The sequence below is a fragment of the Bemisia tabaci genome, chromosome 2 (assembly GCF_918797505.1).
Source record: "Bemisia tabaci chromosome 2, PGI_BMITA_v3".
In the NCBI taxonomy this organism is placed as follows: domain Eukaryota; kingdom Metazoa; phylum Arthropoda; class Insecta; order Hemiptera; family Aleyrodidae; genus Bemisia; species Bemisia tabaci.
The window spans coordinates 15539811-15566152 of record NC_092794.1 but is presented as its reverse complement, the minus strand read 5'-3'; the positions used below and the strand labels follow the sequence as shown (position 1 = coordinate 15566152).

General features: G+C 39.2%; 2 protein-coding genes across 4 annotated transcripts in view; one reads left to right on the top strand and one right to left on the bottom strand.

Moving 5' to 3' along the window:
• Nucleotides 1-22863, bottom strand: part of LOC109033637 (uncharacterized) — a 60783-nt gene extending 37920 nt beyond the window's left edge. The window contains exon 1 of the mRNA XM_072296751.1: nt 22541-22863. The gene's annotated coding sequence lies outside the window, so the exon portion shown is untranslated. The remainder of the gene's footprint in view (nt 1-22540) is intronic.
• LOC109033638 (zwei Ig domain protein zig-8) overlaps nt 1-26342 on the top strand; it is a 460442-nt gene that overhangs the window by 87883 nt on the left and 346217 nt on the right. The window contains exon 1 of one of the 3 annotated variants that reach the window (XM_072296752.1): nt 24258-25104. The exons of the other annotated variants lie outside the window; for them this stretch is intronic. The gene's annotated coding sequence lies outside the window, so the exon portion shown is untranslated. Of the gene's footprint in view, nt 1-24257; nt 25105-26342 lie in introns of those variants that run through there. 3 annotated transcript variants of the gene reach the window in all.

Genomic DNA, 26342 nt, shown 5'->3' with positions numbered 1-26342 from the left:
CGATTGATCTGTCATTTAAACTATAGAATAGGATCGATTAACAGGGTGTTCGCAGCGAACACCTTAATAATTGATTCTTTACCACGGATTCAAATGGGGAAATATCGATAATCGATCATTCAAGCCACGTCATTGGTCATAGTACAGTGTAACCGAAAAAGTGCTTATTTGCTGTAAGAATCTGTCATATTCGTGAACTTACATATGATACATGCAGAACATTAAATTTTCCTCATTAATTGGACGTATTTCTATCAAACGGAACTATGTGCATTCAGACATGAGCCCTGAGACCCATAAGAATATATGCATAACACGGCTCACGTCATAATACACATAGTTCCGTTTGATAGAAATACGTCCAATTAAGGATACCTGCTCGAGGATTGCTGATTGAAATGAAAGCTAAATTTCATTTTAAGTAAATCGACATTCACACTAAGTTGCAAATACCTATACAGTTGAACAGTTGGATTGTATTTTGCAAAACGGAACCAAGATCACTCCAATGTTGGAGAGATTGTACAACTTGCATACTTTGTAATATGATTACTGAAATCAAGCGAAAGCCCTGTCATCATTACTTGCAAAAGTTCACGTAACTTTGCGCGAAAGTTAAGTTCCGTAAACCTATCTTTGTGTGGAAAAAGCCGTCCATTTATAAGAAATGAACAAGAAAATTATGATAGAACAAACATAAATGTAGTTTAATAATTTTAACTTCCGCCGCCTTGTCTCGCTGACCGCAGTGTTTGGCGCAATGCGTGAAGTATTCACACACTCTTGTAGGCACTGTGCGTTTCACGCCGCGCCGACTGCTGTTGACCGTACTGTGTTTGACGCAATGCGTGAAGTATTCATGCAGTCTTGTGGGCGCTAATATGTGTTACATGTCGACCACCACACCGAGGACTTCTCCTTTTCATCTCAAATCCCCGTCATCATTGCTCTCTGCGCTAAGCTCCAGGCCAAATTGCGTGTTTGGTTTCTGTCTTAACTCGACTAATTAAGGGTGCTGTCTCCAGTCTCCAGTATTACCGAAAGACGACAAAATTAGAAATTACTATACTCTCAGGAAATGAGAGATTTTGTCGCCTTTTCGCGTTTGTAATTTTTTTTCTGGATCCGACTTTTTTTTTATATCTACATTTAAGAAAATTGCAAAATTTGCCGCCATGTGGTCATCGGTCCTGATTGGGGATAAAGATAAAACTTCTTCATATGATCAGTTTTTATTTGCAATGTAAACAAAGGTGCACAATCTTAGCGGCCTTGAAATGGTCTTGGTTTCTTTTTTGCAAAATGCAATCCAGTGTATCCGCAAGAAAATACGTAATTTTCACTGAGTTTGGCAAACTGCATGCCGGACTGCTGAGGACGTCGTGCAACAAAATATGTGAAGATCGCACTCGGCCACTGAAAGGGGTGGGAGTGGAGGGAAGAAACTTTTCCTTGTGGCCGGACTTTCTTCGCACATTTTTCCTCTCTAAGAGAATCACGAGTGCTTGACATTGACGGGCTGTCGGCAACTTTGAACAGACGACTTTATTTACAAATTACGACGAAATCTTGCACCGATCAGTTGAAAGAATTTTCAATTATTTAAAAATCTCAGAGAACCCTCGTTTTCGTCACTTTATCATTCATCTTTTTCTTATGAGCCAGCTGCTTTAATGTTTCTGAAATGTTGAAAGCGGAGAATTTTTTTTTAAGGATTTTCCAGAAGTTTGTTTCTCTTTTACCAAAAAGTTGTGTCCTTTTTTACCTAATATTTTACACAGTTTTGATTTTTTTAAAAGAAAAATTTCTGGTTTAGTAGAGTACGTTAACTTTAAGTTGCGTCGACGTTTTAGACATTTAACACCTCTGGTAAAAATTAAAAATATGTGAAATCATAGAAGGAGCTGGACGTTTAAAGGTTATTGAGCTAAAATCACTCTCAAACTTATACGCGCACAAATCTGTAAGGCTAGCTGCCTCGGAATGCTTTAGGTTATGAATTAAAAGAATAAATCCAAACCCAGAAATGAGATGTTCTTATTTACTGAGATTCAACAACTTTTCGAGGTGACTTCAGATTTCGTATAATAGGTATCATTTTTCCTCCAATGCAACTCAATTTCTCGTACCCATTTCCGCTAATTGGATAGTCTGAAAACTCACCAGAAATTCTCTAAAATGGCCAGGTCGTTAATGCATACCGTACTTATGAACTTTTAAAATAATAAATAAGTCGAACATATTGTTCTAAAAATTTAGAGTTGATTGTGAGAATCTTACTCATGAGTTTTATCAAGCAAAGATGGAGTAACTTTTAAAAGGAAGGTTTGACCTATTCCTCAGAAATGAATGGATGAGATGTAAAATTAATTTCAGGGTGAAAACTCTAAAATCAACCCAATATTTACGCTCAAATAAATATGGTAGATTTGTCATTATACATCTGAGTCAGAAAATGATTGTATCTGCCTTAAAAAAACTTTCATTTCCTGTTGATTTAGTATATTTGCATTTGATTCATTTAATAAAATTCGAGCATTAATAGAGGTTAATATAGTAATAATTTGAGTCCATTCAGATTTTAAAAATGTTCTTTATGATTATTCATATCGCCCATAAATAAGTTAATTGCCCAGGAAATAACAGAAACATTCTTCGCATCCTCCAAAACTCCTTCTACTCATTTCCTTTTTTTTTTAAACGCAGTTTATGTTTGTTAATTTTGTGACTTGTTCTAATATTATAGAGCTATTTTGAATTTTTCTTAACGGCGCACAGGAGAGAGTACCCATTCTCAGCATCGCTGTTTCTCCGTTGCAAAAGTCTTAAACTTCCTTGGTCTCGTTTGAAAGTGGTAATAAGTTTAACAAATGGGCGTTTAAAGTAGAGTTCAGCGACCAATAAGGGCATTTTCTCCTACAGGCGACGCGACGTTTATTGCCTCTGTGTGTGTATGTTTGAGTGTGTCTCACGATTGTCGGGTGAAAAATACCGAAGTTCCCGGAAAAAAGTATTCTCGCGGTCTCAACGACTCTCTAGGGATATTTCAATGACTTTAAATCTCTCCATCTCACTTTCGCCTTGACGCGAACTGACTTTGCCTGACGAGCTGAAACCTTCACAGTCACCGTACATTTCGGGTCCAACTTCCTTACTTCTTTTGTTTCGTCTTCAAAGTCCCATTTATAAGAATACTCAGTGATAAAAAGCGAATTTCGATGGTGAATCACGCTGGTGAAATAAGAGATTTAGTATCAATTTAATGGCTGCCAACTTTCATTTAAGTGAGGGTAAACCAATCATCAACACTTCACGATATTTTGTGAGTCTATCGAATGAACCATTCCAGACATAATGTCACCACCACCGTATGTGCATACTAACCATCCAATAACATTGATTTATTCCGATCCAAGGTGTTTGAAGAGGAAAAAGTAACTTCTCAAATCCTATCCAATGCACGCGAATCTGATTGCAGATATAGCAAGAAATTAGAACCAAGAAAAACTTAAATTTTTCCATTCTCAATGCGAATGTGAATGGAACGATTATCAGACCCACTGTTCAAAACTTGCCTTTAAATGAGGTCCAGAACCATCCATAATATAAACTAAATTTTGCAAGTAGGAACCGCTATTTTTTGAGTCATTTTAGAATTAACTTTTGAACTTTACTTTGCAATGAAGAACGCATATTTCTGTTCGATGCAGTTCAGTTTTAAAAGCTTTCAAAGCACTAGAATAAATAGACCACATTTTGTAAGAAGGAACTTAAAACGTTTTTCTGCTTCATAATATTACACAGCTTACGCTGAATGCATTACGTTGTTTATTGAACATTCCAAGAATCGACTTAGACGTGAGAGATTAGCGTTTATTCTTTAAATGCGGTCACTAGTGCTGACCCAAGTTGGGTTCGGTTAGGTCACGCAACTAAACTAACTCTGCGGCAGAGCGTGCGGTATCGGGAAAGACTGAAGGCGCTAATCTAAATCGTGCGTAGCATCTTCGCCTTTGCTCTGGGTAGGAAAGCAACGCGTTAGATCATTTGGACTTCATTTCTCAATTAGGAACTACTGGTAATGGCTCGTCCATAAATAACCTGTCTACGCAGGGTACTCAGTTTGTTTTTGAAAAGAGCAAGAAAAAGTAGTTCCTCGCAGCAAAACGTGGTTTAATTATTGTTACGTCAGCTTTTTAATGCGATACATGCATTAATGGATAATACGCTATAAATAAAATCTTTCCTCTTGTAAAATGAAGTCCAATAGTATTTAACCACAATTAGCTCAACTCTCTCACTTATTGTCTTATTAGTTTTCCCTCATAATGTACTGTTTTTCGCAAACAAAAAACTGAATATTTTCCCTTGGCATAGTCTCGAAAACATTTTAATGATGATCCGAAAGAATTTCATGAAGTTTCAAAAGATGTTCCTTCGTCCCTGTGAAAAAAAAATAATGCGTCAGAAGAAATTACGCGACATTATTAGCAGTTAAGCTGCCTCTGCGGGCTGATTATTGAAATTAATAGACAAAGCGATAGATAAAGAAGTCATAGGGAGTAAGGAGCGATTCTATCGGTTGAAATAGGTGGTTTTTATAGACTACGGGGGAAAATGATGGACTAACTATCGGGTCCCTTGTGGGTTGCCGTTAGTTTGTCTATTATACTTACCTCCATTGTCTATTGCAACCACCCGCCTCCACCAATAGAATCGCTTATTTCCTCTTTGTCTTCTTTGTCTATCTTTTTGTCTATAAGCTTTAATAATCAGCCCGCTTGGTAAGAAGACAGGAATCAGTACAACGTCAGACAAAGCTATAGACGAAGAAGTCATAGGGAGTAAGGAGCGATCCTATCGGATGAAACGGGTGGTTCCTGTAGACTAAGGGGGAAAATGATGGACTAAATGTAGGGTCTCTTATCGGTTGCCGTTAGTTAGTGCCGTTAGTTAGTGGTTGCAATGGTAAGGAATAGTCCTTACCATTGCAACCACCCGCTTCCACTAATGGGAAAGTCTTATTCCCTCTCTATCTCGCAGGTCTATCAATTTCAATAATCAGCTCACTGATCAACACCGCAAAAATGATCCGGGGCGGTGGTTCCCGGCGCAATGGCTGTCGCGCGATTGGTCCAAGCCTCAGCCGGACAGCTATCTCGACTACTCTGAGCTCCGTACTTAGACACACATTAAAGGCTTATTTCAAGAGGTTCCGAACTCTCTTACATTTTTTATGGAATCTGCCGCGGAGGCACATTGGTTCGCGTCGCGTCGCGTCGCGTCGCGTCTTTCGTCGTGAAGGAGTCGGGGAAAACGGAATGGCTCATCTAGTTTGGACCCCCGCTTCGTCGAATCCATTGGCGTGTTGCGGAGGAAGCCGAATGGATCCACGAAGAAAGTTGTCTTATTTATTCCAATAAAATACGAATTTTGTAATTTTTTGTGAGTTTTTACTTCCGTTTCTTCGTCTTCTACGAACTACTGGGGCATAGCCCTGTCTGTCAGGTCATCCAGTATCGAGCACAACACTGGAAAAAAACACATTGGATCTAGAGTCCAGACTCTTAAAAACATCGACAGGAAAAAATACTCTTGATTCAATCAGATTTAAGCTTAAATAAAAAACCAAGCCTCTTAATTTGAGCGGATTTCCTTTTGATTTAAGCTTAAATCTGATTGAATCAAGAGTCCTTTCTCTTGTCAATGTTTTCAAGAGTCTGGACTCCAGATCCAATGTGTTCTTTTTTCCAGTGAAGTATTGAAAATCATTAAAAATCATTAAAAATAAAGGACTTGTCAAATCAATAAAAACAGCACAAAATTTTCAATCGTCCTCAGACGAGAAACAGCTTTGTGCCCATCTCTCAGGTGGTTGTCCAGGATTTTTTCTTTTTTAAGTACCTTTATAATTTAATGGATCAGTTGCACTAGTTAGATAATTTGGATGTCCTCAACTTTTGCTAACGATCCAGGTAAGAAGGCAGGAATCAGTACTCAAATCGCAAGTCCCTAACACACGCCAGAGCTCCATCTCGGCAACAAAGCGTTCCAATTTCCCTTTGGCCGTCCCTTCGGGTCCCCCGCCTTCATTCGTCGCCGGCAGCAGTTTAAAGGATTCAAAAGTATTCAAAAGTCATCGAGAGAAAACACGTGAGCGGACCCTGGACTGCCCCTTCCGCATTCAGCGTCGAGGGGGGTTTAGGGGGAGGGGGTGTCGGGAGCTCGCGGAAACTTCCCCGAGCAGCAAAGAGGATCCGGCGTATTTGCAAGATTTCGAGAGTATTAACTCGCGCGACTCGAGCGATCCGTGTCAGGTGAGACTTTGAAGTTGAGGCTCCACGCGCGGAAAGTTGCAGAAAGCGAGGAATATTTTCGGGAGTTTTCCCGCCGGAAAGTTTGACGGGAGCTCGGCGCCCCCCGGAAAAGGCGCGCCGCGGGGCGGGGGGGGCGGGTCAGGGAGGCGTGGGCGCGGAGCTAAATTTTGAATGGAATTATGTAGATGCTCGCCATTGTCAGACACGCTGCTCGCGTCATCAAGTAGCCGAGTTTAATCTTTTTCGCGGTGACCGCAAAAGCCCCGGAGACTTCGACGAATCGCGAACTCTGTTCCGGAACTTCTTACGTCGGGCAAGACTGCCATGCTCGGCTAAAACGCCGTATGAACATTCGAATGTTGCCAAATTTACCCTGAAAACTATCTATTTTGGAAGAAAGTTATGCGTTCTTCCTTGAAATTTTCAGATATTTTCGATTGAATTGCACTGAAAAAAAAATCTCGGTGTATTTACTAAGAAAAGGGTAAAATTACCAAGAATTCAGGGTTCTATTTGATCCCTGTTTTTTCGTGGTAAAATTACCATTTATGGAATTGGTAATTTTACTGAGAAATCTCGGTAAAATTATTGCACTTTCTTGGTAATTTTACTGGAACTTGCTAAAAACGCCAATATTTTTTATCGACTGTGGTAGAATTACCGAGATAAAAAGGCAAAGTTTCCGGGAATTGATTACCAATAAAAGTGGTATTCTTACCTAAAAAAACAGTAAAAATACCGATTTTTAGGTAAGCTTACCAGTCTGTCTTGGAAAAATTACCAATAATTGGTAAAAAAAGTGAGATGGTAAAGGTACCAACGGACCTTGGTAAAAACGCCGAGAATTTTTTTTCAGTGTAACCGTCTATTTTGGAAGAAAGTTATGCGTATTCCTCCTTGAAATTTTCAGATATTTTCGATTGAATTGCGAACATAATCATCCAATAAATTGGAAAAATATTCACTACCTACATTCTCAATAAATTCGTATTTTACCAAAAGAAATTTGGCAACGCCTGAAGGCTCATACGGCGTTTTTCCTCAGCACGGCAGAAAAGTCCTCGTGTTTTCATCCATTGGAAGCTTTCAATGAGGCACTAGAGAAGGTACACACCCAAGCACTTTATCACGTTTTTTGCTTCAAAAATTAATGTAGAAAATGAGGTTTTTTTGTGACGAAAAATTCGGAGATCAACTACACGGTAGGTAATTGAAAGTAACCAAAATCTTGTGTTAATGCGGTTTGGGTCGATTTAACCCAAAATTGTTGACCAACGAAGCTCTTTGGATTGATCTGACACCAAAAAGAGTAACACAGAGCAGGGACGGACTGGCCGGGGTGGCGATGGGGCGATCGCCCCACTTTCATCGGCCAAAAAGGGGCCCCTCCGGGGCCCCTTTTGGCCGATTGGAAGGGCCGTATTTCGCCGTTTCGAAGAAGCACCCGAGGGCTTTTTCGGTTCGTCCTCGAGAAAGGGCCCCGAGACTCCTGAGAGGACAGGACACTTTATTGCCGATTCGGAGAGCGCCCTGAAGGAGCTTATTTATGCCGTATCTAAGGGCGTTGCATTTTGAGAGCCCTTTTTTCTGATTCGAATAAGTCCAAAGGGGTCCTTTTTTGTCATTTCGGAAGAGCCCTGAAGGACTCATTTATTGCCGATTCGAAGAAGACTCGATGGAGCCTTTTTTTGCCGCTTCTAAGGACCTTAAAAGAGCCCCTTTATCTGATTCGAAGGAGTCCTTTTTTGCCGTTTCCAAGGGACCATTTATTGCCGATTTGAAGAGGCCTTGATGCGGTTTTATACCGCCTCTAAGGACCTTCAAGGCACCGGGCTCTTTATCGCCGATTCGACAAAAGGGTCCTTTTTGCCGGGGGCCCTTTGGTACTGATTCAGAGAGGCCTCGAGGGCGCATTTCTATGCAATTTTGAACTTTGGAGGCCCCTAGTAGGGATTTTTGTCAATTTTTTGTTTGTATTTTTATTTTTATTTTATTTCGATGGCTAAATTCTGAAAACACGTATCTCGGAATCCGCATCATTAACTCATGAACCCTGAGACTCATAAGGATACACGCAAAACATGAGCATCCTTACGAGTCTCAGGGTTCATGATGCGGATTCCGAGTTACGTGTTTTCAGAATTTAACCATCGATTTATTCATTCATTACGCGTCATTTAACTAGTAAACGGCACTGATTTTTCTATGAGCAGAGCGAAGAAAGGATCCAATAAAACGTTCAAAAAAAATTAAGACAGTTGTCAATTTTGGCGGCTAAAAAGTACATTTAAAAAAAACAAACGAACAAAAAAATCCGAACTGTGTTTTTCAGAATGTGTTCTTTTTAGACTGTCACTATTACTATTCTACTTGATTCTATGTATCTTCTGTATACTAATTTAGCTTTGGCACAATTTTTCGTTGGAAGAGGAAAATAAAAGTTGAATTCCAAGTATACAACGGATTCTCATTTTTTCATCCAGTTTAAGAAAATATACTAAGTTTTGCATTTCTGGTCTCTTTTTGGATAATGTTTCAAAAATAATATTAAAGAATAGGGTCTAAAATAGCGTAAAATTCATTCTAAAAGGGCCTAATTTTCAAAATTTTCCGGGGGAGGGCCCCCGGACCCCCCTTCTACTAGGAGGCCCCCCAGACCCCCCTAGGGGCCCGCCCCATACTTAATCTAGGGCCAGTCCGCCCCTGACACAGAGTAACATCAAAAATGGAAAATTTTAACTGTGCACCCAAGAGGACCTAATAATTGTAAAGATTGACAATTAATATCGATATGAGAACAGAAATATCAATTGATGTGACGGGAATAGGCAACACGTGTATTGAGATGGGATTACAAATTATTCAGTGAGGAGAAAAAATCAGCCTCGTCATAAAAATTATCGATTTTCAGTTGTTGATGCCTGAAAATGTTAAAATTTTCTCAAGAGCACGGAGTCAAAGTTTTAGGCTAAATTGTGTATTCTTAACGACAGTGGCGTATCGTGATATGCGCTGAATCGATTGCTCGATCTACCTTTTAAACCTATGGAAAAGGCTCGATCACGAGGTTTTCGCAAAATTAATTATTTACCGCAGCTTCAGATGGAAAAATATCTAAAACCGATGATCCACGTCCCATCACTAGTTAATAATGTTATGCGCGTTTAAGCTGAGTCCTCTCGAAGGGCGGCAATTAAAGCATTGGCAAACTTCAACAATTTGGCTCTCGAATTCCCTATGTTTCGTACCCAGACTTTAATTTGCTGTTAAAGGGTTAATATTTGGAATATTTGGCGGACTTTTGCGGCAAATGATGCAGAACAATATTGTTATCACACCCACTATTATTTTAACTCATTTTTGTTTTGTCTTTATTGAAAGTAACGACATTTTTATGATGAGTGTAATGTCTATGTCATAGTGTCCGTGCTTGTGTTTCAATGGTGTGTTTGTGTTGATTGTCAAACTCACCATTAACGACAATTTTGAGAAGAAATATGTACTGCGGTAGGCAGGCACCGCCACCGCCAAACCCCCCTCGCCCATGGGCATTAGAGTTGTCCCGGAGGAGAATGAAAGATCGTAATATTTTTTGTGAAAAGCACTATACGGACGATACGGGCAATCATCTCCCCTTCATATTGTGATCGTGGGAAACAATCGAGAGCTGAAGTCTCGCGATCTTGCAGCCGAAAGACTAACAGCCAATAAAGTAACTTTTCCTGTTTATTCATCGACTTTTGCTAGAATTTTACTTAATCTGTGATCGAGGCTTTAAAATTAGTGAGAGAAGTTCAGAGAAACTTTAAAGGGGCTGCGCATGAACCACCAGGATCAAAATATTTCTGACTAAGTTACTCGGTATTACAAACTCGACATTTTTCAAAGAATCCCATTTGCTGCCATCTAGGGCCTTAATCTCCGCAACTGGGACTCTCTGATTTGAATATCGCCGAGTTTCGGTAGTTTTCCCGCGTAAGTCTGCTTCTTTACCTGTTTTGTTTTCTTCTTTTAAGCAGTTTCTATGAACCCTTCTCCGGTGTCCCATTAAACGGCCAGTATCATTAGGGGATTTTTAGCTCCGTCGAGTGTTAAATTCGGTAACTGTCTGTTTCAGAACTTAATTGGCCAAGCTTTGAGGTAACCAATAAATATTTTGATGGGTGGAAAAGTTTTACTCTCGTTTTTTTACTCAGTTGGCCGCTTGTTTCACGGCTCTCCGCGTAATGTAACTGGTTTTCGTAGTTTTTTTATATCTGCATTTCTAAATATCCATTTAGGCACGAGCGCATTCTTGTAACACGTTCTTCTATATATATCATCAGTGATTTTTAAAAGAAAAATGGAGAGGCTTCAACGTTGTTTCGTGCCTTAATATTTCTTTTTATACAAGAAAACTGTTCTTTTATGCAAAAAAAAAAAAAATTGGAAACACAGGTCGATTGAGCTATAAAGCAGAGATAAAACTTTTTTGTGCATCTCATGCTTGTTGGAAAACCTCATAGATTGGGCTCTCAAGTGCTTAAGAATATATTTTTCAGATATGACACGGTATTTTCTAATTTGACCCTCGACGAGGCAGAAAATGACCCTCGACAGGACAGGTCGAGTATGGGGATGCTACATCAGTTGCAAAACTCACATTATTTATCGCACAGGCTCTTTAAAATATTCACTACCTTTTTTTAACGTTCAAATATCAATGTTGGATCCCCCAAGAAAAATCGAGCTCATTAGCACAAGAAAACGACTTTCCTTGCCTGCCAAAAACACAAAGTTCAAATGAAAATTAAATAACACTAAATTTTGGGCAAAACTAAAAAGCGTATAGAATATTTTAAAAAAAATGTCAAGAAGAAGTAATGAGTTAAATTTAAGAAAAATAAAAAAAACTATGTCAGAAAATGGCAAGAAAACATTTTGAAAGAACAGTTTATTATTGTCTTCAAATGGCGTGTGAGTAGATTAAATTTGTCCTAGAGAAAAATTTGGTAGAAGAATTATTAGGATGAAAAAACTAAACGTTAGCTATTGTTACAATTTAATGTCTTACTGTGATGCTTTTGCCCTGATCACTTTACTTCTTTTTACCTTTCTTTTAATTTATTTTAAATGGAACCTTATTTTTGGCAAAATCGCGGAACTTTTTATTCATCAAGGATGATATCAATGTTTTTAATTCCAAATTATTTGGCTGTCAACCGATTTCATACAATTCCTATACACTTTAAAGTGTTTCCAGTTGGAAACAATTTTTACTCGCGACATTTTGAGTTTCGGATTTTTGGCTTACGAATAAATTATCTCAATTTAATGAGGGGAGAAAATTTCAACAATAGGACCGTTGATGGCCTTTAATGAGCAATAATGCGATTCTATTAAAACTTTCGTCGCAAAAAATTTGCAACTGCAATTAGCAATAATGATCTCATTTGAAATAAAGAAGGAGAGGATCTCTTGGAGTCCCGGCATTAAACGACAACAATGGTTTCGGAATATTTTTCTCACAGCTTTTAAAAAGCTAAAAATGCGAGCTTTAAAAGCTCTTGTTACCCATTAGTGCAACTCCACCGAGGTTTGGCTGCCCCGGCGCTGTAGACACGGTCACGTTGTTACCAGACATTCTCTCAAAATCTTTGATTTAAGTCAAAGTTAGCCATCTCTCCTGCGGGCCGATTATTGAAATTCATAGACAAAGCTATAGATAAAGAAGACAAAAGAGATACGGAAGGATTCTATTGGTGAAAGCGGGTGGTTGCAATGGACAAAGAAGCTAGGCAATAGACTAAGTAACAGCAACCCAAGAGGGACCCGATAGTTGGGTGAGTTCAAATAAGCGTCTAATTTGGTGTCCCGAGCTGTTTTAATCGTCATAATCTGAGAATCATGGGCAGATCAAATTTTTTTCTCATTTTCCACACTATTGTTGACTATTACATGCTACTTCCCACTTTATTTGGACTGAAATAAAAATTTAGGAGAACTTTGAATGTGCAAATTGCCTACATTTGTCCCAAATTTGCGTGTCCCCCGTGCCTGGTTCTTGACTTTAAATCGATGTTGCAGCATAACTAGAGTGATTATTTGAGAAAACTTTATCGGAGATGATAGGTAATGCTTTTGAATTTGAGAAAAAAAATAAGTCAATTTATTTTTTGCTCCATCAATAACTTTTTCACGCGCTAGAATCATTGTCCCGAGCAACAGTCAGCAACAGTCAGGAGAGACATGGCAACGATGTAATAAGCTCTAAATGACTGCCGTAACGTTGAGGTTTTTCCAAAAACGACTTTTTTTGTTTTGATTGAATAGTTCACACGTCGTAGATGGCAAAAATTCTGAAATTCGCAAATTTTTGTGCAAGATTAACGCCATTAATGATGCCAAACAGAATGCTATACATGATAACTAACAGGGCGTCAAGCATACACACACACACTAATATCAGCTCGTAAAATACTTTCGAAGTGTGCGTTAGGGAAAATTTTCTCTTATTCCGATCCTCTAGGACGTGCTACTAAATATTCCGTGAAAAAAAACACCAAAATTGTCTTTACTGTTAGAGATAAGCTTAAAAAACAGCTTATTCCATCCTGTCCCGTTCCATCTTGTCCCGTTCCATCCTGTCCCATATGTTTCCATCCTGTCCCATGTCCCACTGTAGTGGGACAGAGTGGAAAACTGTTACAACTGAGACTTGCTTGTTTAAGCCCTGTAGGCGCTCTTTTCTACCGATTTAAGTGAAACTTGGTACCCGGGGTATTTTTCAATGGGGAACTCGAATTTTTAGTCGAATTTTGAAAATTCGAAAATCCAAGATGGCGGACATGACCTAAAATGCTATCGCAGCGCCTAATCAACTGGGACTTGTTTGTTTAAGCCCTGTAGGCGCTCTTTTCGACCGATTTAAGTGAAACTTGGTACACGGAGGTATTTTTCAATGGGGAACTCGAATTTTTAGTCGAATTTTCAAAATTCGAAAATCCAAGATGGCGGACATGACCTAAAATGCTATCGCAGCGCCTAATCAATCGATTTACGCAAAACTTGGTACCGGGGGTATTTTTGAATGGGAAACTCGAATTTTTAGTCGAATTTTTGGAATTCGAAAATCCAAGATGGCGGACGTTGCCTAAAATGCTATCTCAGCACCTAATCAGTCGATTTACGCAAAACTTGGTACCGGGCGGTATTTTTGAATGGGAAACTCGAATTTTTAGTCGAATTTTCAAAATTCGAAAATCCAAGATGGCGGACGTGGCCTAAAATGCTATCTCAGCACCTAATCAGTCGATTAAAGTGAAACTTGGTACCCGGGGGTACTTTTCAATGGGGAACTTGAATTTTTAGTCAAATTTTTAAAATTCGAAAATCCAAGATGGCGGACATGGCCTAAAATGCTATCTCAGAGCCTAATCAATCGATTTACGCGAAACTTGGTACCCGCGGGTATTTTTGAATGGGGAACTCGAATTTTAGTCAAATTTCCGAGATTCGAAAATCTAAGATGGTGGCCGTGGCTTAAAACACTATCTCGGTGACTAATTAATTGATTTTTATGAAACTGGACCGGAAAACCTTGGTATAAGGAAAAGAAAGGAAATTTTAATAGGGGTGCAATAGGGTTTCTTATGTATCTTAGGCTACGAAATCGAAAAATTCCTGTGTTTTTTCCATCGTGCACAGATTCTCCCGGAAAATTGACTCTTCTGGAAAAGCTAGACTTTTAAGGAAAATTCCGATTTCTCCGGAAAAATTCCGAACTTTCCCAGGATAAATCGCATTGATACAGGTAAATGGAGGTGTTCTTCAGAATCAGCGCCAAAAATCTACTCCGAAACCATTGGCAAATCTTCGGAAAATCAAAAAAAACAAAAAAAAAAAAAAGTTGACCGGTGTAATTGTTATGTTAATGTAAGTCCTCAAAATTTCCTGGCTTTATCACCACTTCAGCGGGTACACGCCCACTCGAAGTTTTAAAATTCGGTGTTTTTGATCCATTTTGTATTGCAATATTCCAAGAAATAAAAGCTTCTTCTCGTGTGAAACGAAATCAGTGCGCATTTTGATAAACAGACGGAACTGTCTAAAAGACAAGCAGAATAAGCTCCAGATATCTTTCATGACAGATGAATTTTTTCTTAATTTTTTTGGTTCTGCAAGATATGAAAGGGTTACATGTTTTCAATTATGCTTTAATTTAGTGATCGACGATGCTTTTATGACAATTGTGTTCAATTTTTAATTAAAAGTATTATATGTCACCTCTGAGATGAAAATTTAGGAAATCAGGCAAAATTACGGCAAATTTTGGGAAGTGATACACTTGACGGTGGAAATTCGGGTTTAAGCCCAACTATTAAGCTCGACGAGCTATATTTCCTAAGTCTACACCTAATGATAGTCAAAATAAAGTTTGGTTTGCCCAAAAATTCAGAAAAAAATTTTGGGAGGAAATAGAACCTGGAATTTGACCCTTATTTGAATTCACCCAGTTAGTCCATCGTCTTCTTCCTTAATCTTAATAGTGCGGTCGCTTAGCTCAAAAATGCACGATGATACGCGGTTTCCGGCTACCAACGTGATTTTGGTCTTAAAATGACCGTTAGACCCTCCTGATTCAGAAACCACCGGGAGCCACCCGCGCTCCCCCCGTTTTCCCCCCCTTTTGGCCGCCATCTTGGAAAATGGCGGCCAAAATCGGGTTTTTTCAAAATATCTCGAGAACGGCGGCAGATATCAAAAAATTTTCTTAGTTAAAAAAGATTCAGCGTGAAAAAGCGGTATGAATGAAGTACTCACACGTGAATAATATGAGAGAAGGGAGGGGGGGAGGGGGAGGCCCGCCGCGCCGCTGCGCGCTCCTCTGCTCCTCAGCTGTCTTGCGAAAAACTCGCTGTTCCGGCGGGCGCGCGTCATCACCCGAGGCGTTGCGCCCTCTGGTAATCAAGCAATTAATAACTGTACACTTGAATCTTCCCGCCTTTTTACTTGCTGTGCTCTGGATAGGTTGGTAGATATAGACAAATTTGAAACCAAAGTAGGTAAAGCACCTTATATAAAGAATTAATAAGAAATAAATATTTAAGTATGAACTGTCATGAATGAACATACAAAATTAGTCACGAACAGGTAGGAAATTAGAGTCAGTCCTGACAGGTTAGTACGTACGTAATTCTGCTTCTCCGTAGAAACATCAGGGTGCCTCCAAGTAGAAATAAATCAGCGTGACAAAAATTAAATTTGTATAATTATAGTTTTGTTATTACAAAAATAAACGAAATTAACTAAATAGACCCAACGGGTTGGGTGTCTAACTCGTTGGGTGTATTGCAACAGTCTCGCAAAAAAACTAAAATAAAAGGAAGTATAAAATACAAATAAATGTTAATAAAATACATTTTTGACTGAAGAGTAAATGGACTACATTTTGCAATTTGAAACTATAAATTCTAGCCCGGTTTAAAACCAACGTACGTGCCATTAGTTTTCCTACGCTTATCCGTGTTTTTCAAGAAGAGCCAGAATTTATAGTTCCAAATCGCAAAATGCAGTCCAAATGTTTGGCATGAAAGGATAAATTCTTTCGGTATTCATGACCTAAGTTTTGCAATAAACTAGTACGATATTAGTGCGGTTGTTTGAAAGATGGATTCAAAATTAGAGTGCTTCGGGCCAGTAAGTTGGAAATGCAAACCTTTATGAGCATTGCCCATCACATAAACAAAGTGCTGTGCACTTTAAATTAAAGCGTTGGCACTTGCAATTTTTTATACACATTGTTTTACATCCACAAGATATTAGCTCGTAGCACTCTTTCGAAGCCTCTGATAGGGTGGTTCACAATGGCACGATGGCAAGTCCCTTAGTGGTCTCAGTTCTACTTGTCCAACCCCAAGATTTCACATCGGGAACAACTGGATTCAGCTCCAAGCAATGCTTCCAAATGTGAGTATGGAGCATTGCTCTCCGCAAATGCTGGCGCAATGCTTCCTCAGTGGGAGGAATGTCTCAACCGATCGATTTTTTTGAGTGTACAAGACTCTCCTGCATTCATTGACGGATTTTGCCTGGCTGGACGAGTCATAAATAAAAATAGTGAAGAGCTGAATTTTTTCAAAATCATTATTAGAAATTTCGTTACACGATGAAAGCCTCAAAAATGTTCCAGTTAAATCATTCTCCAATTTATTCCAGATACTCCACGCCTTCGTCTTGCCTTCGCCGTAGAAAGACGATACGGAGTCACAACCTGTAAACGCATGGAAGAATGTCAGTGCGTTGCGCATATCCGGCGAGATTTTCGATGTTAATTTAGAAATTTGGATTAAACTCCTATTTTTACCAACTCCATATTCTACGAACAGGTCCTGCAAACCGAATTCTTTCAAAGTTTGGAACATAGAAGTTGCAATCACGATGACATCAGAATCCACAGTACTGAGCAGTACAAACTTATAACCAGATCGAACAGCATTCTTAATATGAATGAAAAGTCTAGTATCTGCCTCCTCGTGGAAACACGGTGAAATATCGGCGCTTGAAACCAAATTTCCAGCTGAAACGATCGATATATGTCATCAGTGCAAATGACGATCTTACCCATTGTCTCCATAGATTTGATGTTTTGTGCGAGTAATTGAAATAACTGAGTCTTGTTACGATCAACTTGCAAGAAATGGCCAAAATTTTTCGGTATAGGCGTTGAACCTTTTACGAGAATTTCTCTTCCGGACCCTCTTTTCTCTCTTGTGTCTGATTTTAAGCTATAAAAGGCGGATATCTGTCGAAAACAAAATCAACCCTGTCAAAGCTCTGCAGTTTGCGCTTAATTGCTGACTGAAAAACTTTTATGGAGAATTCGGAGAATGTTTTAGCATTTGATTTATTTAAGGTATGCACCAACACAGCTCCATCAATTACGTTAGCGGTGCACAGGTTTACACAAGTTTCCAAGTCATTTGAATCTGAGCCGCTTAGAACCCTACATCCAATGATACCGCTAAAGTCTAAAATGAACCAAATTTCAAATTAGGTTTCCATTAAAAAGAAATAGATCGATAAGGCACTTATTTTCCTCCCACTTGTATTCAAATTGTTTAGCAAAAGTTTGTTTCTGAATAAAACTTACCTATTTTCTGTCAAATTTGTCTATATCTACCAACCTATCCAGAGCACAGCAAGTAAAAAGGCGGGAAGATTCAAGTGTACAGTTATTAATTGCTTGATTACCAGAGGGCGCAACGCCTCGGGTGATGACGCGCGCCCGCCGGAACAGCGAGTTTTTCGCAAGACAGCTGAGGAGCAGAGGAGCGCGCAGCGGCGCGGCGGGCCTCCCCCTCCCCCCCCTCCCTTCTCTCATATTATTCACGTGTGAGTACTTCATTCATACCGCTTTTTCACGCTGAATCTTTTTTAACTAAGAAAATTTTTTGATATCTGCCGCCGTTCTCGAGATATTTTGAAAAAACCCGATTTTGGCCGCCATTTTCCAAGATGGCGGCCAAAAGGGGGGGAAAACGGGGGGAGCGCGGGTGGCTCCCGGTGGTTTCTGAATCAGGAGGGTCTAACGGTCATTTTAAGACCAAAATCACGTTGGTAGCCGGAAACCGCGTATCATCGTGCATTTTTGAGCTAAGCGACCGCACTATAAGGAACCACTCATTTAACCCAATAAGAAAGCTCCATACTCCCTATGTCTTCTTTGTCTATCGCTTTGTCTATCAATTTCAATGAAGAGGCTTACACATATTTGGACGTATTTCTGCCAAACAGGACTATGTGCATTATAACGTGAGTCCTGTTATGCATATATTCCCATGGGTCTCAGGGCTCATGTCTTAATGCGGTGGAAAAAACAAGGAGGAAAAACGGGAAACAAGGCTAAAAATACACAATTAATAAAACCCGAGACGTTTCGACTCAAAATTGAGTCATTCTCAGTCGGAAACAATAAAAATTTAAAAAAAAAAACGATTAAAAACCTGAGCCTCACATGGTGGTGGCCGGGATCTCAAAATGACTCAGTTTTGAGTTGAAACGTCTCGGGTTTTATTGATTGTGTATTTTTAGCCTTGTTTCCCGTTTTTCCTCCTTGTTTTTTCCACTGTTATCATTGTCTCAGGCTGCTCTTAAAAATTTGTATCTGTGTCTTATAATGCACATAGTTCTATTTTGCAGAACTACGTCCATTTCATTCATATGTAATTAATGGAGCAAGTGCGTGTACCGAACCAGGAGTTTCACAAGTTGGAAACTTCATTCGTTATGGTCTCGATTGACCATTTAGAACAGTTATGACATGACCTTTAAACGCGGCTAATTTCGTAATGCTGGCCGAAAGCCGATGCCAGCTCTAAAGCTGGCGTGAAGATTAGTGTATTTACTAATCTACTTTTGAAAAGCGGTGAACGTTTGAAAATTCAGAGAACGGGTGCTTTTTTGTATGCATAATGCTGTAAAATCTGAGCTCTTGAAATGATTCAAATATGGTCGTATTTTAAACAAAATTAGCCTAACCACGTCAGATGTCGCCTGTATGTTTTCATGTTTGATTCATAACAGGAAGCTAAATAACATTCTGATCTAAAATTTTAAGTGTATTTACGAGAGGGCTAAAGAGCAATCCCGCTTAACTGACAGTTTTGGTGAAAATAAGTTAGCGACGATTCCGCATTCTACAGTACAAAATACGCAAGCTGATGCTTTTATTTTTATTAAGTGCTCTAATGACGGTTTAAATTTACAAAAGTGCAAATCTAATCTCAGAATTACAAAAATTTTCTTCGCCCTGTAAAATCATTTGTTCGCAGATAAAAAGGTATTTTTCCTCCAACATCGTTATGTAACCAATGGAAAATTCACGCTAAGTTTCAAGACGCTGTCTTGTTTGGATTTTCGTTTAAAATAAAAGAAAAGAGGACATTAGGTGACTTAAAATTAAATTATACCCATTTGGTTAAAGATACCTACATTGCGGTTAACTATGGCCAGGCACGAAGCGTCTTTTCGTGTCTGTGGAAGAACGGAGTTAAGTAAGGAGCCGGATTTCTGAGACCACAACTTTTAATCAACAAACCAAATTGAATAATGTTACTTTTGTTTTTTCCAGGATTTCATCGGCGCTAAGTCTTTCTTTTTAAATCGCATCCATGTACTCTATTTCATTCCCCATCTTACTCGGAATACGAGCCCTCCCTAAACCCTACCCCACCTTCTTTCGTGGAATCTGCGGTTCATCTCTTAGATGACTTGTTAAAAGTTCCACACAAGTATTCTAGATTGTCCCTTTTTAGAATGGAGGCTTTTCATGTACGAAAGGATCCAAATTTCAAGGAATTATGAGCCGTGGAAGTTGGATGAGAGAAACTAAAAATAATTAGTTTTTTGCGCTACGGCCCTTTCGTAAGTAAATGTGAAGCCTCCGGCAAGCCAATAAGTTACGCCTTTGATAAATCTAAAATTTTGGTGATTTCGATCAACATTCGTTTAAACTCGGTGCGCAAAAAAAAAGACTCTAAAAATATATCATTTTAGCTCAGTATTAATTCTATCAATTTACATGTCTCTCGGACCAAGAGATTGAAGGTGCTTTTAAGCATCTAAATTCGTTTTTTTGCGAAATCAAAATAATGTTAATGGACCATTTGTTTAACAGACCAAAGATGCTGAAAAATATACAAAAATTAATACATTTTTTGTTTTGTAAATTCATGTTTTTCTTTGTAATTTAATTTTTATATACTTTTCAGCATCTTCGGTCTGTTGAACAAGTTGTCCAATACACGGAAAACATTGGATGTTGACCTAGCACTCATACTGTTAAAAAAATGTGCGACTTGTATCAAATGTTGATTTTACTTTAAAAAAATTGGTAACTCAACATTGGATTTGTTCATTTGATCGTGGACGGAGTTATCCTCGCATTATTTTTATTGTAAAACCAGCATTTGTACTTGTCGCACATTTTTTTAACATTATAAATGCTAAAGCAACATCCAATTTCTCTCCGTGTACTATATACATGCTAATATGGTGCTTAAATGTACCGAAAATAATATTCTCATCACCACTATTCACTGGAGATCTATGCGAGAGATTATCGACGGTGAAACTACCAAACCACGTATCTCGGTTTGCGACGTCGCAGACTTCCTGTCATACTTTATTTTTTAAATGAAAAACTACTTAACATCCAGTCTTGAAAATTTTCCTCTGATTTTTCCTCTTTGTGCGGAGAAAATTCCGTGAAAATTTCAAGGAATGATATTGATTTGGTCTACTTCAAAAAAATAAAATGTGAGCGTAGATTTTTAAACACCGCAAACGAGATACGTGGTTTGGTAGTTTCACCGTCGTTATGTACCTAAATGTGAAAACACAGGAAAAATCTTAACGAAAAACACTAGACACGCAACAGGATCCGACAGCCGTCGTGAGTAACGAACCCAATGAGTGGGAAAGAATAAATTGTAAAAAGTGACAACGTCGCCTAACGGAAGGCGGAAGCACACCGTTAATCTCCATAATTGTTGCGTCCCGCCGTTCCCCGAACGGGGAAAATATTTTTCAAGTTCTGGACTGCACAGTCCCTGCGTGTTTAATGCAGTACATCTGCATCGTGCAATGATGGTAACTTACGATTTTCAGCTCATCTTTTAAATAGATCACATCCACCGAGAGCAGCAAAATACGCAGCTCCGTGTCGCCGTGGAACGCGTTACTATCGCGCAGATGTTTTCGTATTCGCGTGTCACGCTTAACGTTGATCCATCGTTTTCCCGCGTTTTTGGAGGCCGTGACGTCGTGACGTGACCAAAATTTACCCGGTTTTTTGAAGAGGTAAAATAGCTTAAACGCACACGAAGGTGGGTAACCAGTAACAGTGTATTTTAGAAACCCAGGGTGTCTATCGACCTGAAAAACCGGGATATGTCAGGGAATTTTTTTTGGTGTCATGGATTTCAGGGAAAACGTCAGGAATTCCGCAAAAAGTCGGCATGTTAAGGAATTTTATTTTGCGAGCGATTTTCGTGTCAAGGAATTTTTCGGAAGGAGTCTCGCGAATTTTGTTCTCGCGGAAATTTCTACCAGAATTTCTGTTGATATGTCTTTTAAATGTTAAATATGAGGAGAAAATATATCTTATAAGCTTAGGAACCATATTTTTTGCTCTATTTATTCATTACATCCCTAAGACATGTACACATTCTTACTTACAGTTACATAATCAGTTCAACCGTGTCGAAAAATTAGGAATGTCTTTCCAATTTGTCAAAAAAATGCAAGGGAATTATTTTTTTCCATCTGTCCGGAAACTTCACCTTTTCCCCCAGTTTTTGGCCGTCTCTGTCAGGGAAATCAGGGGAATGTCGGAATTTTAGTTTTGAAAATTGTTAAACACCCTGAAACCCCGCCCTACAATTTTTTTCTTTGTTTCCTATTTTTTACAATTGTAAAAAATAACACCTATAAAGTCTCCTTACTCTCAGCTCAAGGTGACCATTGCTTGAATCCATCGAACTCCGGTCACCTGGCCGGGAATCGAACCTGGGCCCTTCTCACTCCGAGGACCACTGTGACCATTACGAAAAGGCGATGTTCAGCCGTCACCTGGCGGCCAAAGTATCACAAGCGCCATGCGACGTTTCATAATTCCCGCCACAATATTATTTTTTTACGGAGAAATTGTTGGCTGATTCTGTTTGAAAATTTCACCGAATTTTATCGGCAACTCAAAAAAATCCAGTGAAATGTTCGGACAGCTTCGTTGAACAATTTCTCTGTAAGAAAATAAAATGACGATGAAAATTTTGGAACGTGGGTGGGTGCTTGTGATACTTCGGCCGGGAGGTGGCGTATTATACTTTATGATAGCTAATAATCATTAGGTTGAACCCTTTGTCAGGCGAGTTTTTTTTGCAAATTGATCAGATTTGCTACACTTATCGATCAACACTTCTGATCACCAGTTGGCATAAGATGAATCTAAGCGTTGACCTCCGAACAGAATCTCTCACTTTAGCTTAGAAACGTGTGAATGTTGACCCCGATATTTTTAGATTGTATTCGATAGTGGTTCGATGTATCGTTTGGTTCGGAATAATAGAACATAACCTCATTTTTCAAATTTTAGGATTTAGACCGAATTCGATTTAGGTTACTGCCAATTTTCAACAAAGCCGCAAGATAGTTGTATGATGAGTTTTGTGTGGAGAACTTACCGGCGTAAAATTGAAACCACGGCAACGAGAAAAAAACAGGGTCCAGAATATCGATGAAATCGTTGAACTTTTTCCTCAGGAGCAATTACGCTGTTCTGTTCTTCGAATTATCACGGCAAATTTTTCCAATCAACTTGTCACCAGCAGACCTTTCTTGCCCTTCATCAAAGCACTCCTACAACCCTTTTTTCTGCGGAATTTCTCTCCAGGCGTTTTTTATATTTCAGTACAGTTTTTATTGATTATTAAGATCCCGTGTGAACGCTACAGGCGAGAGAGAATCAACTTATTTTTGGTAAAGCAGTGTAAATTTAATTTTCCTTCAAAGTGAGAGTTTCCGTCAATGTTGCCAGATAGCTTTGCAAGCCCCAAAGGACGGCACCGCAGTAAAGTTTTAAGGACATTTTCTCAAGATTTTTAGAGCGTAACTCTATAGATCGGATCAAGAGCGTTTCTGACTCGAGAAAATTGGAGAAAACAATAAATTGAGGGAAAAATAAATCTATTATTCAAGAGATTATTGTCCATCTTTCGAATCGGTAAATTTTCAAAATAGGAATTTGTTATCTGGGATCCCACTGGGGCTCCCAGCAGTGGCGAAGCGTGAATGATCGATTATCATTGGCGGATCCAGCAAATTGGCAACATTGTTTTTCCCCATTTAAATCAATGGAAATGTATCGATTCTTGGAGGAGCCAGGTGCTCCAACCAAAATCGATTATTCAACATAGGTTTAAATGGAGGAAACCCAATGTCGCCAAATTGCTGGATCCGCCTCTGTCGATTATCGATATTTTCTCCGTTTTTAAGTCATGGTAAATAATTCATTATTAAGGTTTTCGTTGCGAACGCCTTGCTTACTGATCATTTTCCATAGGTTTGAATGACAATCGATCCATCGCAAATCACGCCTTACGTCAGTGGCTCCCATGTGTAAATCAACATCTGTCCTGAATTTGAAAATAGAAAAACACGTGTGCTGAACATTTCCGATGGTGCTTTAGCAAATTTTGGCACAATCATTCCTGTATTTTCACCTGAGATCCTATTCTCCCATAAAATGTCAGCTCTCTTGAGCTTTGAGCTGAAATCTTCAAGAGATTATATGCTGGTCATTAGAAATTAGATCTTGGGATTTAACAGTTTTTAATTTGCGATTGAACGATGATAAATTAATCCCACGCATACCACCAGTCCCAGGTGACAATTGTCTGAGACCATCAAACTCAGATCACCTAGCCGGGAATGGAACCCGGGACCTCTCGGCTATAGGGCCAGCGCTACAACCACTACACCACAGGAAATCGACCCTTTAAACGGCAAGACGTCTTGCTATGGGGGCTTAGTGAATCTAACTACGAATACAACAAACCAAATCGAAAGATATTAGATCAATCGATTAATTATTCGCTAATTGTACAACTGTAATCCATACCTATGATGTAGTGTGGAGAGTGGACATTATTGCCGTGATCCCTGATCCCGGCTCTGGGTGTGCGAAGCGCGCGTCTCGCCATGAGGGATCGTCGCTCCTCTGACATAAGGAAGTATCTCATCTCCACGTGAGCCCTGTTTTCCGTATAACTCTATGCTCTTCAGGGCTCATGAGAAAATTGAGATACGCCCTTACGCCGGAGGGAGCGACGGGACGAGGGACGTCGGCGCAACCCCCCAACCCTTCCGGGTCGCCGCGGCGCTGGTCGCCACTCACCCTCCACCCCGACAGTCAGTCGTCAGGAGCCTCCCGGCAAGGTAGCCCGCGTCTCCGCATACACGCTGCTCCGCGAAACTTCGCCCGACTCGTGCGAGGTGTGACCCCCTTGACCCGGCCTCCGAAAAATAAACGCTTCGAAAAGTCACCTCCCCGAATTCATGATTTCATCCCGTATAATCGTCAGGTGTTAGACGGCGTCACTTCCTCGTCGGTCAAAACTGGTTTCGTCCGTAAAAGTTCACTGATTGTCCCACGAACTGATACGAGTCATTAAAATTCGCAGCATTTTTTCGACAACGCCCATACCCCCATCAATTATCCACAGGCTGTTCCACTCGTAATGTTAACGCGCCGGCAACGAGCTCTGTCCCGGTATTTGTGCGCATAAAGCTGATTGTCGAAATAAACTAAAAAAAATTGAACGTAAGGATTCGTTTTTCTAACCGCAAGGTTATTTTTTTTTTGCGCGTCAATGTTGAAAGTTCGTGCATTTTATATTGTCCGAAAAATTGCTTTAATTGGATTATATTGAAAAAAGAAATACTGTTTCTCGGCTGAGTGATAATTTTTTCTTTCCTCTTTTCGTGACCTGGTTTACGAATCCCTTTACTATGAATTTCAAAATGTGAGTTCTTGGCATTGCTAGTGGATTTAGTTTGCAGCTCTAAACATCGATTTCATCCTCTTTGTTTGTGCTAATTCGGCCGCAAGTGATACTTCGGGATAGTGCGGAATATTGAATAAAAATTCAAGCTTGTAATCTTTTTGGTGGAAAATTTCATGGAATAGATAGTCAGATCTTTTTGGTATCGAATATAAGGATTACATTCAAGGCTGTTCATCAACGAGGTATACCGATATTCTTCTTTCAGTAGCCCTTAAGTTATCTTTGTAAGTCTAATGTTAAGTATAAATGCGATTTCTCCCGAAGGTGAAAAAATGAAGTTTTACTTTTTTTGAGTCTCAATGATGAAGCTAAACAAGTACGTCTGAAATCTAATGCTTATTTCATTACTTTTGATTTCATCGGTTTTTTAGAAAATCGAGCCGGATTTTCTTGCGGAATACTTGGTACGGATTTTCAAGGAGTGAAAGAAAATAATGCGACGGTAAAAAGATGGAAATGTTTTGAAACATGTCAATGACTCATCGCAAATGCCGGAAGTATTTATAATGAAAGGTGGAAAATGAAATCATCATTAATTCTACGCATGGGCGGAGCTAGGGGAACGGAGAGCCTGCCCCCTTAGAAAATCAACCACTCTGAAGGAATGTGAAGGAATAGCTAAAGAAGAGCGTGGCATATCGTTCATATTTAAAGTTGTACTTTGATTAATTTTTGCCCCTAAGATGGCTAAATTTTTCAAAACTTTCCCGGGGAGACCTCCTATGAACTCTATCTTTGGTAAAATCCCCCGAACTCACCTCTGGAGCTGAGGAGGTCCATAGATCCTTCTCGATGGAATGTCCCTCAGACGAAAAGTTTCTTGTCCCACACATAATCCTGCACTTTTCTGTACAATTTTAATTCTGACATGTTGCTCATTATGAGTAAAATTGTATGGCCGAGAAGAGTGCTCACTTGAGAAAAATTTGAAAACGCTAGAATATGTAGCATATTGTGTCCTCTTAAAAACTAAATCGAATTTAAAACGGCTTTACCCGATGTTCAGTGGATTTAAAGATGTATTTCTGAGAACGACGATAAAAATAGTCCCTCGTTAGAAGGATCCCTTAACTTGTTTTCATTGTTGAATCAACTTTACTTACGTTTCATGTTAAATGGACTGCGTTCAGCAGAAAGGAACCAAGTCAGATCAGCCATTGCCAAATTTTATCGGATGGTTTATTTTTTTACAGGAGAATAATAGTGTAGAATCATTTGGAAATATTTGCAGATTTTCTCTAAGACGTGAAGCAGATTTCCTGAAATTGTCAAAAGTAACAGCTCAATCGTTCTCCTTTATAAGAATACACCTTGCAATAACTCTTAGGAATTGCTGATAGAACTTTCCTCTTTTCCGTTCATTGCGATCCAAATAATTTTATTTTTTCATTTTTTTTTTTTTTTTTTTTTCATGACAACA